The 16146-nt window shown below is 36.1% G+C and overlaps 1 pseudogene; it reads left to right on the top strand.

Moving 5' to 3' along the window:
• The first annotated feature begins 12787 nt into the window (after positions 1-12787).
• Positions 12788-13666, top strand: LOC102960414 (annotated as a pseudogene).
• The last annotated feature ends 2480 nt before the right edge of the window (positions 13667-16146 follow it).

The following is a 16146-nucleotide window of genomic DNA, read 5'->3' as shown; positions in this document are numbered from 1 at the left end:
CCACAGGTTCCAAATACTTCTAAACTTGGATGATGGTTTCTTCCATCCAAGAATGTGTCCCACATGTCACTGAATGGTGCAACCACAGTAACCACAAGTTTAACCTAGTTCTCTTGTACTTTTTAATTGACTTCAGCCCAAAACTTTTCAAAATGTAGACTTAATTGAACTTCTCTAAAATATTGCAATTAAGATGCATTTTTCTTCTGACCACTGGCATGTGAGGCAATGTCAATCATTTTTCCTTGGTATCAAGAAATCTCTCTCTTCCTCTTCACTTCCAGGCAATAGAGCTATGAAATTTTTATTCTGGGAAGATAGTCTCTTATCTTTCTAATATATCTTATTGGCATACCTCAAAAATCTTTGACCAGTACATATGTCAGTCATCAAATATATATTCAGCTATTATTATAACTAAAGTGCTTATTTTACCAAAAGTTAGTTCAACAGATATATACAAATTGTCTACTATGGCATAGTCATCTGCCAGCCAAACTAATTCACTGAATGATATGAAAGCAATAATGCAAAATATAAGTCAGAATTGAAGATTTATAATATTGATAATGCATCTCCCTCCATGGCCATGATAGACCTTTTAACCTATTAGACATACTTTTTTGTGAATCTCATGTATGACTTTTGAATTTTTTTCAACTGTATTCCAGAAAACCACCACCAAAATACTGGAGTTGGTACAGCAGATACAACCTATACTCTATTTGCTTATTATGTGCAATTACTCTGAGGGATCTTCAACTCTTAACCATGGGTGTGTTGCTGGGGTGCAGTGATAATTCATATGAAATTGTTGTGTCTGTATATTCCCATCATATACCTATATAGTCCTATTTAGTATATGTTTACTAAACACTGTCAATTACTATACTCATCTGATCTTTCCCTGGTTATTTCTTTTTCTCATACTTAAGATTAGAAAAAGCAGAAACTGATGGGACATCTGGGTGGCTCAGTCCATTAAGTGTCTGACTTCTGCTCAGGTCATGATTTCATGGTTCATGAATTCAAGCCCTGCATCAGGCTGTGTGCTGACAGCTTGGAGCCTGGAGCCTGCTTTGGATTCTGTGTCTCCCTCTCTCTCTCTGCCCCTCCCGCATGCATGCTCTCTCTCTCTCTCTCAAAAATAAATAAACATTACAATTTTTTAAAAATCAGAAACTAAAACAATACCTATCCAATGAAATGAAAGTCTGGGGCATCTGGGTGGCTCAGTTGGTTAAGCATCCAACTCTTGATTTCAGCTCAAGGCATGATCTCAAGGTTTGTGAGATTGAACTCCACATTGGCTCTTTGCTGACAGTGTGGAGCTGGCTTGAGATCCTCTCTCTCTCTCTCACTCTCTCTCTCTCTCTTAAAATAAATAAACAGGTGCCTGGCTGGCTCAGTTAAGCCTCCAACTCTTGATTTCAGCTCAGGTCATGATCTCACAGTTCATGAGTTCGAGCCCCATGTCAGTTTCTGTGCTGACAGCGGGGGAACCTGCTTGGGATTCTCTATCTCCTTCTCTCTTTGTCCCTTCTCCACTTTCACACACACACTCTCTCTCTATTTCTCTCTTCCTCTCAAAAATAAATGAACATTTAAAAAATAAATAACCATTTAAAAAATAATAAAACATTAAAAAAAGAAAGTTTAAGCCTGTCATATTTCAACAAATAGTGAATATGTATTCCCTATTTATTACCTTAGACAGACTAAGGCATCAAAAGGCAGACGACCAGGGTCACTTATCCCCAATTCTCCACCTGTCTCCATCTCTCTGACCTTGACTAAACCATTTATTCATTCACCTATTCATAAAACTAATATTTGGAAGCAATTACTTTGGGACAGGCACTCTTCAAAGGCCTTGGTTGACTTATCTGAAAAAATGAGGAGCATCCACTTCTTTCAGCTTACACAGAGAGGACCCAGGCTATTATGGTAGTTCCAATTCTGGGTTTTTTAGAGAGACTGTTGTTTTGAACTGATGTAGAACAAGTTACTTAAGTCAAGTAGGAAATCAGCCTTCAGTAACCTCCCAGGAATGTCATAGAAATGACCCAATAGATAACTGTGACCGCTACAATATCCAGTTCCTAGTTTTTCTTCTTTCTTCTTCCTTTTTAATGTCCTCTTCTCACATTTGGATTTATTTCTTTGCTCTTGCCCTAACCCGAACTAAAACTTCAGAAATACCAGGCTCTCTCCAATATTTGTTCATTTTTTTTCACCTTTTAAAATAATTTGTCATCTCTATTCTTCAAATTAACAAATCCTTAACAAATTAACAAAATCTATAATTAATGAAATATGACATTGCAGAATACATGAGATACAGTAGAAAAAGTGATTAAGTACTTTTTACAATAAGTAAAAAAGAATGAAAATAATTAAGTCAAGAATTTAGTTAAATAAAATAGAAAAGTAACAAAATCCTATCACCTAAAAAATTTGAAGAAAAAAACATGGTAGGTTGAAGAACATCAATGAATGAATTATAATAAAGAATATATCAGGAGCTTGGGTCGCTCAGTCCGTTAGGTGTCCGACTTTGACTCAGATCATGATCTCGCAGTTTGTGAGTTCAAGCCCTGCCTTGGGCTCCATGCTGACAGGTTGCAGCTTGGAGCATTCTCTGGCTTCTATGTCGCCCTCTCTCTCTGCCCCTACCCTGCTTGTGCTTTGTCCCTCCCTGTCTGTCGGTGTCTCTCTTTCTTAAAAATAAACAAACATTAAAAAATTTTAAGAAAAAAAGAATATATCATCATGTCTAAGGTTAAAATTCTAAAACTTTACTGTCTAATATAGTACACTAGCCACATGTGGTAATTTAAATTTGCATTTTAGTTAAAATTAAATGCAATTAGGTATTCAGTATCACTAGCCAAATTCCAAGTGCTCAATAGTCACATGTAGCTAGTGGTTACCATATTATGCAATACAGACATAGAACTTTTCCATCCTTGCACGAAGTTTTATGACTGCTGATTCTAAAATCAGAAATGATACAAAAGAACTCACTAAAACAAGAATTAACTAACACTCTTCTAGTAAATGCAACTAAAAAGGAAAAATAAATAATGTACAGGTGTTAAGGAAGAAGTGAAATTATATCACATTGAAATATAATGTCATAACTGAAAATTCTAATTCATTTATTTAGGAAACTATAAAGAACAATAAGATAATTCAGTAAGTAGGCTGAGGACAACATCAATATGCCAAAATTAATAGCCTTCTTTAATATGGAAACAATTTTCAGCTGCAAAGCATAAAAAAGAACCCATTACAAATAACAACATAAAAGATATAAATAAATTTAATATTTAGCAAGAACTGTACGAGAAGGATATTACAAAAGAAGATAAGTGAACATACACATTCTGTTCTTTGACAGGAAGATTTCAAATTTATATAAGATTTTTACTTATCCTGATAAAAGTACTGAGTGGATTATTATAAATAATTTTTAAAAATATTTTTAAAACTTAGACTAAGTAATTCTAGAATTTTTATGGCAAAATAAATGTACAGGAATAAGCATTATTTTAATGTCTTAAAGTAAAGAAAAATAAAAACATGAGATAACACACTATAATGTAAAGCTTTATTAATTAAAGTAGGATTCACACTAGAATATCAATATGCAAATATATCAATGTAATAGATTAGAGTGTCTTGATATAACCAAATTTGTATTGGGATTTATAAAATTCTATAGATAGTATTCACAATCTTTGGTCAAAAAGGAATCTGAATTAATTAGCCAGGAAAGGTAGAAGCTATATTAAAATATAATTATTCACTACCTCAAACCTTATGCCAAATACATTTCAGATAAGTCCAGGAATTAAACATAAAATTTGAAACTATAAAACTAGTAGGTCTTATTATGAGACAGATATTTCTAGTTGATACGCAATATGCAGAAGCCATAGATAAACATATTGATTATTTATCTACATTATTTTTAGAAATATTACATGAAACAAATAACATAGTTAAAGGCAAAAGACAAATGATGACTTGGGAAATATATGCAATAGATGTAAGAGATAGGGGGCAACTGCATAGTATGTAAATATATTCTATTACCAATAAGGAAAGAGCCAACAACCTAGTGGAATTTAGTTAAAGGACAAGAACATGAATTCACAGAAAAAGAATTATTCAGCAATTTTGGATGGATGTACGAAAGTTGTTCAAAGTCATTCTGAAAATAGGAAATGCAGATTATGTATATAACATCATACCATTTTATACCCACCATATTGATAAAGATCACACAGATTGATTATAAATAAACTCTGTTAACTTGGGTATGGGGACTGGTCCTCTTGAGTATTATAAACAGTTCTGTAAAATAAGCAACCTCGTATGTAAGTATTTTCATACTGTCAAAATGCACATATCCCTCCACTCATCAATTCCCCTTTTGGCATCCTCCCAATATACTCACCCTTGTACTCAAAATAGTATTCAATTGCTTACAGCATTGGTTATTATAACTAAAGAATGGAAATAGTCTAAATAAATATCCAACAACAATAATTGGTCATATAAATTATGGTTTATCCATAACATTAGGTAGCCATTAAAAAGAATAAAGCAGGTCTATATACAGATAAAAAATTATTTATAAGATATGTTACTAAGTAAAAAATAGTCAAAGGGCAGAGCTCTCTATACAGAAGTTATAAGTTGCATGAAACTCATGGTGTAAATACTCACAAGACCCTTTTAAGAGGGATTGCCTCTGGGATGAAAAAGTGAGGAAAAGGGGACATGGGGTAAACAGGAAACTTACTTTTCAGTATAAACTCTGTACTATATGATTTAAACACTTTTAGTTTGCATGTTACCTAGTCAAAATTAAATAGATGAGACAATTTAAATATATTCTGTCCTGAAATTGTACTAAGCCTGTGGAAAAGAAGGGGTTTCGTCTTGAGCAAGTAGCCTCTATTTCCTTGTAAACACTACAAAGCAGCAACAGTCTTTTAAAAAATTGAGACAAAGTGAAAATATATATTCATGAGTCTGGCCTCAGCTTTATTTTGCCCTTTTTTCTGTGCTTTGGGGATTCCTACCCTCCCTTTCACTATCCCCTATGTAAATAAGATATCATCATGCTTAATGCTAAAACAGAATAAATCATCTGTTATTATAAGCATCAATTAATATTGTTCTAACCGATGTAATTAGAAAAGAGGAATAAATAGAAGGTGAAGTCAAACAACTAAATTTAGTAAATCTGGGGCGCCTGGGTGGCTCAGTGGGTTGAGCGGCTGGCTTCGGCTCAGGTCATGATCTCCGGGTCCATGAGTTCGAGCCCCGCGTCAGGCTCTGTGCTGACAGCTCAGAGCCTGGAGCCTGTTTCAGATTCTGTGTCTCCCTCTCTCTCTCTGCCCCTCCCCCATTCATGCTCTGTCTCTCTCTGTCTCAAAAATAAATAAACGTTAAAAAAATTAAAAAAAAATAAATTTAGTATATCTGTGTTTGTATTATTTGTCCTCTCTCTGATGAACTTGTAGTTTGGCTTAATTCAAAATGCTGAAAGTAATTCTTTACACTCTTCACTTCCTGATCGAAGCACTCCCCTTACCATGAAGGACAAATGTAAAGTTAACTAGACAAAGTTTGTGAATCTCTAACTGCAACCTGCAGGAGGTGGGGAATGGGCAACATCTAGCTACAGCCCAGGGGCTAGAATTCTGACGAGACCATTCAAGATACCCTCCGTCTTGGCACTCCTGGTGAGTGCATTGGAACCACTCACACTGAGAAGTCGTGTGGGAAGCAAAGCTTATGCTCCTTTTAGATAAGCTATTCAGAGATATCACAGGTGGGCAAAACCAGGGGAGAAGCCGGGACGAGCGGGTAAAAGAGATTGAGAACGATTTTCCAAGTTCCATTGGGGAAAAAAGTGTTTGTTCCTATTGTTTTATACAGCATTTAGTTTTTATTAGCACGTGTGAATAGTAATTTAAGTAAAGGCAACAAATGAGCAATAGGTATTGGAGAAAATGAGCTAGTGTTTTTGTTTGGTCGCTGCAGACATCAAATAGAAAACTAACAAGAATGAAGCAAACAATAAAACTATGAGAGTAAAAATCTAAGTATATATATTTCAAATTTCTAATCCTTTTTGCTTATTTATTGTTTTCCCATCTTCAGAATTATAACAAACTATGCATCTTTGTATTTTCAATAGCAAGATGGAAGTAAAAAGAGCAGAAATGGCACACACGGGCTGAGCAATGAGTATCGTATGTAAGTGACGAATCGCTGGGTTCTACTCCTGAAACCAAGACTACACTTTATGTTAACTAACTCAAATTTAAATAAAATAAAATAATAAAATAAAAAGAAATGAAGCAGGTGGAGAACACTGACAGCAGAAACGCCTAGCATAAGGGTTAATACGAGAGTCAGAGATCGGGCAAAATAAAATATTCAATGGTAGCTTGAGACTCTCAGCAAAGATGGCACAAGGAATGAGAGCAACTATTTTCCACTCACAATCTTCAAGGTGGCATTTTCAGAGTATTTTCAATGACACAATGGTTGTTAAGATAGAAAAGATATTAGGGGCGCCTGGGTGGCTCAGTGGGTTAAGCCCCCGACTTCGTCTAGGTCATGATCTTGCAGTTCATGAGTTTGAGCCCTGAGTCGGGCTCTGTGCTGACAGCTCTGGGAGCCTGCTTTGGATTATGTGTCTTCCTCTCTGTCTACCACTCCCCTTCTCACACTCTGTCGCTCTCTGTCTCAAAAATAAATAAACATCAAAAAAAAGATATAAAAGATATTGGAACAAGCAGTGTGAGAGCACAATAAATTTGTTCAACAATGAATCAAAACATCAGCAGTCAAGCCAAGAAACACATAGCTGGTAGTCAAAGGCAAGTACCTGTTTTGTCTGCTTGCTTTCCAGTCAGGACATTTCAGACCCACCCTACAGCTTGATCCTAACTTTGTTGGAACCAGGCTATTTCTGACACCCAATCTAGACAAAGCCCAGCCCAGGAATTTGAGTTTCCTGGCAAATTAGAGAAGAGTGTTAAAGGAAAAAAATAAAGAGAGAAGCTAGGGGAACTAAGAGAGCCTGCAGGAGTTATGGAAGTATTTGCTATTTGCACCAACCACATTCATTTCTATCAGGATATCTACTGAAACCTCTGGCCCAATAAATTTGGCTTAGCAGGCTTGAACATGGCCATCTGATAATGCCAATCAACAAACGAGTGACAACAGTTATTGGTTTCTTAATTTTACATTTTTATTATGTAAAATTTGGTATAGAAGAATATAGATAATATGTAAGTTATGAAGCGTTTATAAAACAAGCACTTGTGAACATATCACCACATAAAACCTGGAAAATTCCAGCACCATTAAATCTACTATTATGCACCTTCATTTTTAAAGTTCCCAACTTTCTCCAAAACCAATATAACTAACCAGGATTCTGAATTTCTTATTCCTTCATTTTCTTAATTTAATTTTCTCACATGTACAAACTAGTAAAGCTCTTGTTCTTGACTTTTTTAAAAACGAGAAGGTGAACGTGGTCTTCTAGAAGTTGCTTTTTATTCACCTTATGTTTTAAGCTTGTTTCCATGCTACTGTGTCTCCATGCTACAATGGGTAGCTATCGTCCATTTTTACTACTGCATAATATTTCATTGGGTAACTAGTTCACAAATTATTTCTTCATTATTTTTTAAAAAATGTTTAAGTGTTTGAGAGAGAGAGAGAGCAAGTGAGCAGAGCGGAGGGGCAGAGTGAGAGGGAGAGAGAGAATCCCAAGCAGGCTCCACAGTGTCAGCACAGGGCCTGACATGGGGCTCAGTCTCAAGAACCGTGAGATCATGACCCGAGCCCAAATCAAAAGTCAGATGCTTAACCAACCCAGGCACCTCTCTTCATTATTTTTTTGATGAAAATTTGTGTTAATTCCAGTTTTTTGATATTATAAATATTTTTATAACGTTTCTTTTTTAAATTTTATGTATTTATGTGTGTATGTAAGTGTGTATGAATGTATTTTTGAGAGAGAGAAAGAGAGCACGTGAATGAACAAGGGGCAGAGAGGAAGAGAGAATCCCACCAGGTGCCGAGAGAGGGAGAGAGACTGCGAAGCCTTGAGTGGCACTGCAGGGCCCAAGTTCACCCCATGCAGGGCTTGAACTCATGAACTGTGAGATCATGACCTGAGCCGAAGGAAGTCTGATGCTTAGTCAACTGAGTCACCCAGGTGCCCCTCCATAAACTTTCTTGTACATGTTTCTTAGTATACATGTGTAAAAGTATCTCTAGGCTATTTACCTGTGATAGTTTTAGGTGTCAATTTGGCTAGGATATAGTCCACAGTTATTAAGATTTTAATCTAAGTGTTGCTCTGAAGATATTTTGTAGATGTGATTGACATCTGCAATCAGTTGACTTTAAGAAGATTATCCTCAATAAGTTAGGTGGTCCAGACCAAATCATTTGAAAGACTTCACAGGGTGCCTGGGTGGCTCATTTGGTTAAGCGGCTGACCAGCTCAGGTCATGATCTCACGGTTCGTGGTTTTGAGCCCCACGTCAGGCTCTGTGCTGACAGCTCGGAGGCTGGAGACTGCTTCAGATTCTGTGTCTCCCTCTCTCTCTGTCCCTCACGTGCTTGCACTCTGTCTGCCTGTCTCTCTCTCTCTCAAAAATAAACATAAAAATTTTTCAAAAAAGAAAGAAAGGTTTCATGAAGAGAAATGAGGTTTTTCTAAGGAAAAAGAAATCCCACCTGTGGACTGCAGCTTCAGCTCCTGCCCAAGAATTTCCAGCTTACCCTTCCTGATTTGGACTTAGTCAACCCCCATAATCACATAAGCCAATGTATAAACAAACAAAAGCATATTGGGGAGGAGTGACAAGTGTGTCTATTTTTCCTACAGCCTCTGTTTCTTCAGTAGAATCCTGACTGATAAAATATTTATGAGTGGAGTTCCTTTATGTTATTATAATATGTGTCATATAATATGTAATATAATATTATATGTTATTATTATAATATTATGAGTGTAGGGCATACCATGGTTCAACTTCACTATGTAATGCCCAACTGTTTTCCACAGTAGTTGTATCAATTTTCATTCCTGAAGTATTACAGTTTCCATTACTCCTCATCCTTGACAAAACTTTGACAAAAATTTCTTACTTGTGCCACTCTAGAGAATATTAAATAGTATCTAACTCGGTTTACTTTTAATTTCCATGATGACTAATCATTACCAATAAGTTCAAGAAATGTTTTTGTGTTTATTAGCCATCTGTGTTTCCTCTTTGTGGAATTCTTTCTGTATATTTTAGCTAACTTGAATAATTAGATGGTTTTAAAAATTATTTTAGACGGCTTTATATATTTTAAATAATACTTTCTTGTTGGCAATGTGTTTTATAACTGGCATTGTTATATAATGGGTCTTTATTTTTTTAATGGTAATGAACCAAAGGTCCTAAATTTGCCATGGTCTAATAGTCTTTTCTTTTGTCATTGGTACATTCTATGCTTTGCTTAGAAATTCCTACTGTATCATGATGTTATAAAGACACTTTCCTACATTTTCTTCAAAACTAAAAAAAATTATCTTTTTAGTCAGTGAGAAGTTGATATTTGTGTATGATCTGAGGTTGTATTCCAATTTAATCATAAATATATTCATAGTTCCTCCTTTCCTCTAACATTTGCAATGCTGATTCTGACATATATTTGTTTCCATGTATTAACGGGTTTATTTCTGAGCTCTCTATGCTCTTTTATTGGTCTTTTGTTAACCCTATTCCAATTTGTAACAATAAACCTTAAGATCTGGTTAGGCAATTTCCCTAACGTGATTCCTCTTTTTTTCAGGTATATTTGACCATTCTATCAAACTTCTTCAAAAATTTGAAATTAAATGTCAAGTTCTTAAAAAATAAATCTAGTTTTGATTTTTGTCATAATTCCCTTTGTTCCATGTATCAATATTTTTGGTATTTTTTAAGGTATTGAGTCTTCTTATGAACATGGTGTAATGAACCACTGATGGGTCTTCTTGGCATCTTGATTCTCATTGCTCTCTGTTCTATTCACCCACACTAATTTCCATTTTTTTTGTGAAAAAAATCCATGACTAACAACTATGTTTGGTTTAATTAAGGTAGCCTCTAGCTAACAGATTAATTGGAAGGAACTTCAGGGTATCTAGGCTATTGCATTGCTGGAATCAAATCTATAATTCCTATCTATCAGGTTAACTCAGAAGTCATAATCATCTACTTGCAAATTTTTGTTTTAAAAAAGGGATAAAGTGCTCTATGCCTGAACCCAGGGCCCAGTGATTAAAGATTATATATATATCTTAACCATATCAGGTCCTGAAACAAAAGAATTATGGAGATGAATGAAACTTTTACAGTTTCCATTGCTCCAGAAAAATCCAGAAGTCCTGCAATATAGTCTCCCAAATGATACAATAATTCCTTTGACAGCGTGCTACAGATCGCTTTCCAACATCCAACATTTTACAATGATGTTCAATTTGAATTCTAGAATTGTATTTGAAAGACATTTTAAAAATATTTGAACCATATTCCTTTTCCGGGTAAATCTATTAATGTAATACAATTTTCCAAAATAAGTGAAAACAAAATTGAACATTTGCCTAACCCTTCAATATTACAATAATGATGACATTATATAGATACTGTGCCAGCACAGTATATCATTTAAGAAGCAGAGCACAACTGCATCTTATTTAAAAATTGGAAGATGCTCTCACATTTCTTCAAGTTGTGTTTCAAATCAATCAGCATGTGAACAGTACACTTGGGACAGGCAATAGCTTTAAGCCTAGCCCTTTTAGAGAACCTTACTATAAAACCATGAAAAACATAAACAGAAAAATAAATCTCCAATTTGGAAATGATTTGGTACATTTTATATTAGGTAGGAAGAAATGGAAGTTTCTAATTTGAAATGGCATCTGTTTATTTAATATCCTACATGAAGGGGAACTATGGAAACACATCTGGCGCTTCCAGGGACTGTGTAATAATCAGTATACCCTGACTCTAAAGACTAGCAGAAGAACATCTGAGAATACAGACTTGAAAGAGTAATATGATCCCTCTACTATCAACTAAAAACCTCAGGCTGGCTTCTTAAAGTCATGTTTGAGGAGCATTACAGAAGATCTGATGCTCAACTGAATTTCACCTACTTGTCCACATTTCTTAGCACCCTTGCAGTTCATCACAAGCATGTGACCAATTTTGGGCAAGGAAATGATAGTGGAAGGTATATGTGTAACTTCCAGGTTAAGGAAGTGGAAATTCTACTAGTGATTCTCCTACACATCTTCCCTCTCTTTCCCAACAATCAAGGATGCTACATGTTTCAGAAGGTGCTATTAAAAAATGATGGAGCCTCTGTAATATTAGGATACTACATGCAGCTATGCAGATGAGAATTCTGTCTATGTGAGTAGGTGTATAATAAAGCACTGGGAGTTGTAGTTAATTTGTTATAACAACCAACTCTAGCCTATTCTGATTAATACCAAGCAACTGCTAGATCTAGTGTTACCTTTTACAAATTAAAAAATAACCAAGGTTTTCAAAATTTTGGTGAGTCCTATAATGACAAAAAAACTTGAATTTTTGCCTTTTTCCCCCCAAGATGAACATAATCCTACACTACATAAAGAGGATTAAATTCTAATTTATGAGCTTTGCTTTCACCAGTACTTAGATCCTCACTTAGTCCATTATAACTAGTAAAACGTTTATAATAACTATTACTATTTAAGAATTACTGACTCAGAGGCACATGGATGGCTCAGTCAGTTAAGCGTCTGACTTCAATTCAGGTCATGAATTCACAGTTCATAGTTTGAGCTCCCCATTGGGCTCTCTGCTGCCAGCACAGAGCCCGCTTCAGATCCTCTGTGCCCCTCTCTCTCTGTCCCACACCCACTGATTCTCTGTCTCAAAAATAATAAACATTAAAAACAAAATAATTACTGACTCATAGGGAGCAAAATACTCAGAAACACAGCCTAATGAGCAAAGCAAGATAGAGTGGGGTCCTTGGGTGGAACGGGTCTTTGCAGTGCTCAGAAAAACTGAAAGATGTGGTTTTTCTGTACTGCCCTAGACTCTGCCCTGATGGCTCTTATCCATTTGACTTCTGTAACCTCCTATCTGACCCCTCTGGCTATAGTCCGATGTCCATCCTTGCAATTACTATGCAACTGGCCACACATCAAAATCTTAAGAAAGGTAAATGGACATTGGAATAGTTATAGGACTCAAAAAATAAGAAATAATATAACTTTTAATATCAGAAACCCAAATCAGAATGGAAGTAGGTGGAAATCAGCAAGTATCCAGTATAGTCATTCATTCATTCAATATTAAATGAGCATTAAAAATATGTTAAATACCATGCTAAGGACTGAACATAAAGTAATAAACAAGACAAAAATTTCTGCTCTTCTAGAATGGCTCAGAATCTAGCAGGAGCAAAACAAACCAGATGTGAAGAGAGGAGAAAGAAATTAAGCAATCCCTCCTTGCCTGTCATTGATGGTAAATTTTTATATTAACAGAAATGAATCATATCACCCTGTTAACTAAAATCTCTCAATGGCTTCCTATTGTATTAAGACAAAAGTTGAGCTTTTCCCACGATACCCAGGGAGGGGACCATACAGCGTTGTTTTTGCATTCCTGTGGTAACTTAAAGGGAAACTTTCACCATGTCCAGAGCCCTTGATATCTTACAAATGAAGGTGGAGGTTGTCCTCAAATTTCTTGCAGCAGGAATCCACTTAGGTGACACCAACCTTGACTTCCTAATGTAACAGTACATTTACAAAAGGAAAAGTGGTGGTATCTATGTCATAAATCTGAAGAGAACCTGGGAGAAGCTTCTGCTGGCAGCTGGTGCCATTGTTGCCATTGAAAACCCAGCTGATGTCAGTGTCATATCATCCAGGAATACTGGCCAGCGAGCCGTGCTGAAGTTTGCTGCTGCTACTGGAACCATTCCTATTGCTGGCTGCTTCACTTCTGGAACCTTCACTAACCAGAGCCAGGCAGCTTTCTGAGAGCTGAGATTTCTGGTGGTTACTGATCCCAAGGCTGACCACCAGCCTGTCACAGAGGCGTCTTATGTTAACTTGCTTACCATCTCTCTGTGTAACACAGACTCTCCTCTGCCCTATGTGGACATTGGCATTCCTTGCAACAAGGGAGCTCACTCGGTGGCTCTAATGTGATGGATGCTGGCCAGGGAAGTTCTGCACACGCATGGCACAATTTCCCATGAACAGCCATGGGAGGTCATGCCTGATCTTTACTTCCATAGCGGTCCTGAAGAGATTGAAAAGGAAGAGCAGGCTGTTGCAGAAAAGGCTGTGACAAGGAGGGATTTCAGGCTGAATGTACAGCTCCAGCTCCTGAGTTCACTGATACTCAACCTCAAGTGGCAGACTGTTCTGAAGGTGTGCGGGTGCCCTCTGTGCCTACTCAGCAGTTGCCTACCGAAGACTGGAGCTCAGCCTACTACTGAAGACTGGTCTGCAGCTCCCACTGCTCAGGCCACTGAATGGGTAGGAAAAACTGAGTGGTCTTAAGCTGTTCTTCTACAGAAGCAAACAAAATGGAAAGAAGGTTGACGAAAAATAAACAGTTTGTAGAAACAAACAAAAAAGGCAAGAGTTGAATTATTTACCACATCCTCTAATTTATTCTGTATCTGGTGACCCTACCTATTTAACCTTTCTAAGCATCAGTTGTCTTCATCTCTAAAATGTTGATAATGACATTACCTCCTAGAATTCATGTAAGGATCAAATGAGATAATCTGAATTGTATCTGGCAATAGAAAGCACACAGTAAATGTTAGATGATGATGTTGCTATTATTATTATCTCTTCTACATTTTCCCATGCTTTTTCATCTCCTTTCACTGTGCTTTATTTACTCACACTGGCCTCTGAAAACTGTTAGAATAGGTCAAGTTCTCTTCTGCTTATGGATTTTGAACTTTCTGTTCTTTGCCATGCTCTTGGTCCAACAGGCTTCTCAGCCTTTACATTTCAATTTATATTGTCACTTGTAGACTCCCCTAACGTGTCCCCCTGTCCCTGCTCATCTCCATCATAGTACTTTGTTTACATCATTGGGCATTTAACTATCTGAAATTATTTCACTTATTTGAGAGCTTACTTGATTTACTGTATGTATGTTTAGTAGAATTAGGTTTCAAGAGGCAGGGAGCATTTGCCCTGAATTGCCCACTGCTATATCCAATATATTTAGAGCAATACTTTCTACATAGGAGTTCTTTAGCAAATATTTACTGAATGAGTTAATAAATTCCAAATAAACTGGAAGTTCTAATTATAATGAAGTCCAGTAAAATGTTTTTAAAAGGGTTGAATACCAAAAAATACACAAATAGGTAAAACAACCTCAAAGTTTTGCCTTTCTTGCTGAAGGACTGATCAAAAGGTGGATTGCAGGGGGGCCTGGGTGGCTCAGTTGGTTGTGTCCGACTTCAGCTCAGGTCATGATCTCATGGTTTGTGAGTTCGGGCCCCAGGGCGACGGGCTCTGTGCTGACAGCTCAGAGCTGGAGCCTGCTTCAGATTCTGTGTCTCCCTCTCTCTTCCCGCCCCCCCCCTCTCCTCACACTCTGTCTGTCTCTCTCCCAAAAATAAATAAACATTTTTAAAAAAGTGGATTTCACAAGTGGATGAATTGTCATTTAGACAAAAGCTCACCCACAGTATCCAGGTTCTGATTTTAGAGATTTTAAATAATTAATATTAGCAGACATTCAATTAATTATTTCTTACTAGGAAGTTTGATAGATGTTGAGACTATGCAGAAAGAATGAGAAACCACAAGGGGATTCTGATATAAGTGATGGAAATCAGTTAAAGATGTAAAATATAAGGTAGCCTTGTCTTAGGCAGTAAAGTACCTAATGAGTGCTGTGGAAATGACAAACCAAAAGATTTAACTTTCCAACAAACACTGAGCACTTGAACAGGACCTAAGGTCATGAGGCCTCAGATAAAGTCAGAGGAAGAAAATACTGGAAGAAGAGTGTTAGCAATCATTTGTATGATACAAGAAGGATTATCAGTTCCTTTATTTACTATTTATCTACTATTAAAGCTGACCAAAGTAAACACTTCCTGTTGGAGGGGAAGCGTCAAAAACCAACGGAGTGCTTTGGCTCGCATCACCTAATAGAGTTGGCAATACTCTCTACCAGGTACTTATTGAGAATATGTTTTGTAAAATAGTCTATGTTTAAAATGTTATTTTCATTATATAATGTTCCATGATTTATAGTGCTTTCATATAAATTATCTACATTAATTCACAGTCAGTTAAGAAGGTCATCATTTTCTAGATAAAAAAATGATAAGCCATTTTCAAGGTCATTGGTTAGTACATTGCAGACCTATGAGAGTGACCTAGAATATTAGGCACTAATTCAGTGATCTTTTACTATCCCACATCTGCCTTCCAGTTAGTGGTAGTGAATATTCATTTCACTTCAAATATTATAGGTACCTCTGTTCAGAATGAATGTATCAGTCATAGCGTTTGCTTAGGTGATATTATCTTGTATTTTCAGACCAGTTAAGCTGTCAGTATAGCAGAAACATTGTCTTCAAATTTTACAAAATTTCTTAAAAGGAATATGGAAGAAAAAAATGAATTTAACCTCTGCAGAAATATTTGTGATCAGAAGTTGAAATGCTAGAAATCCAGCCTTTCAGTTTTCACTAATTAAAAAAGTGTGAGGGCATGAATGCTAAGTGAAAACTATGAATTTTATGAGGAAAGATAATTCAGGACTGTCATGTTACAGAATCAGCCTATAAGAAATTGAGTTGGTGTTAAGAGTATAATTACATAATACAAAGGAATTATGCTATTTGAGTTTTTTGTTTTCTTTTTGTTTTTTCCTTTTGGAACAGCTCAAGAGCTTAAAATTTCTGTTTTGTTTTTGTTTTTGTTTTTACCACCTAGGATATTTACACATTGAATTTCACCAAAGTTTTCACTTGTACCAATCTTAAGGGTTATGTTTT

This window comes from Panthera tigris, chromosome B2 (assembly GCF_018350195.1).
Source record: "Panthera tigris isolate Pti1 chromosome B2, P.tigris_Pti1_mat1.1, whole genome shotgun sequence".
NCBI classification, from domain to species: Eukaryota; Metazoa; Chordata; class Mammalia; order Carnivora; family Felidae; genus Panthera; species Panthera tigris.
The sequence above is the reverse complement of the archived record's forward strand: the minus strand, read 5'-3'. Positions and strand labels throughout refer to the sequence as shown.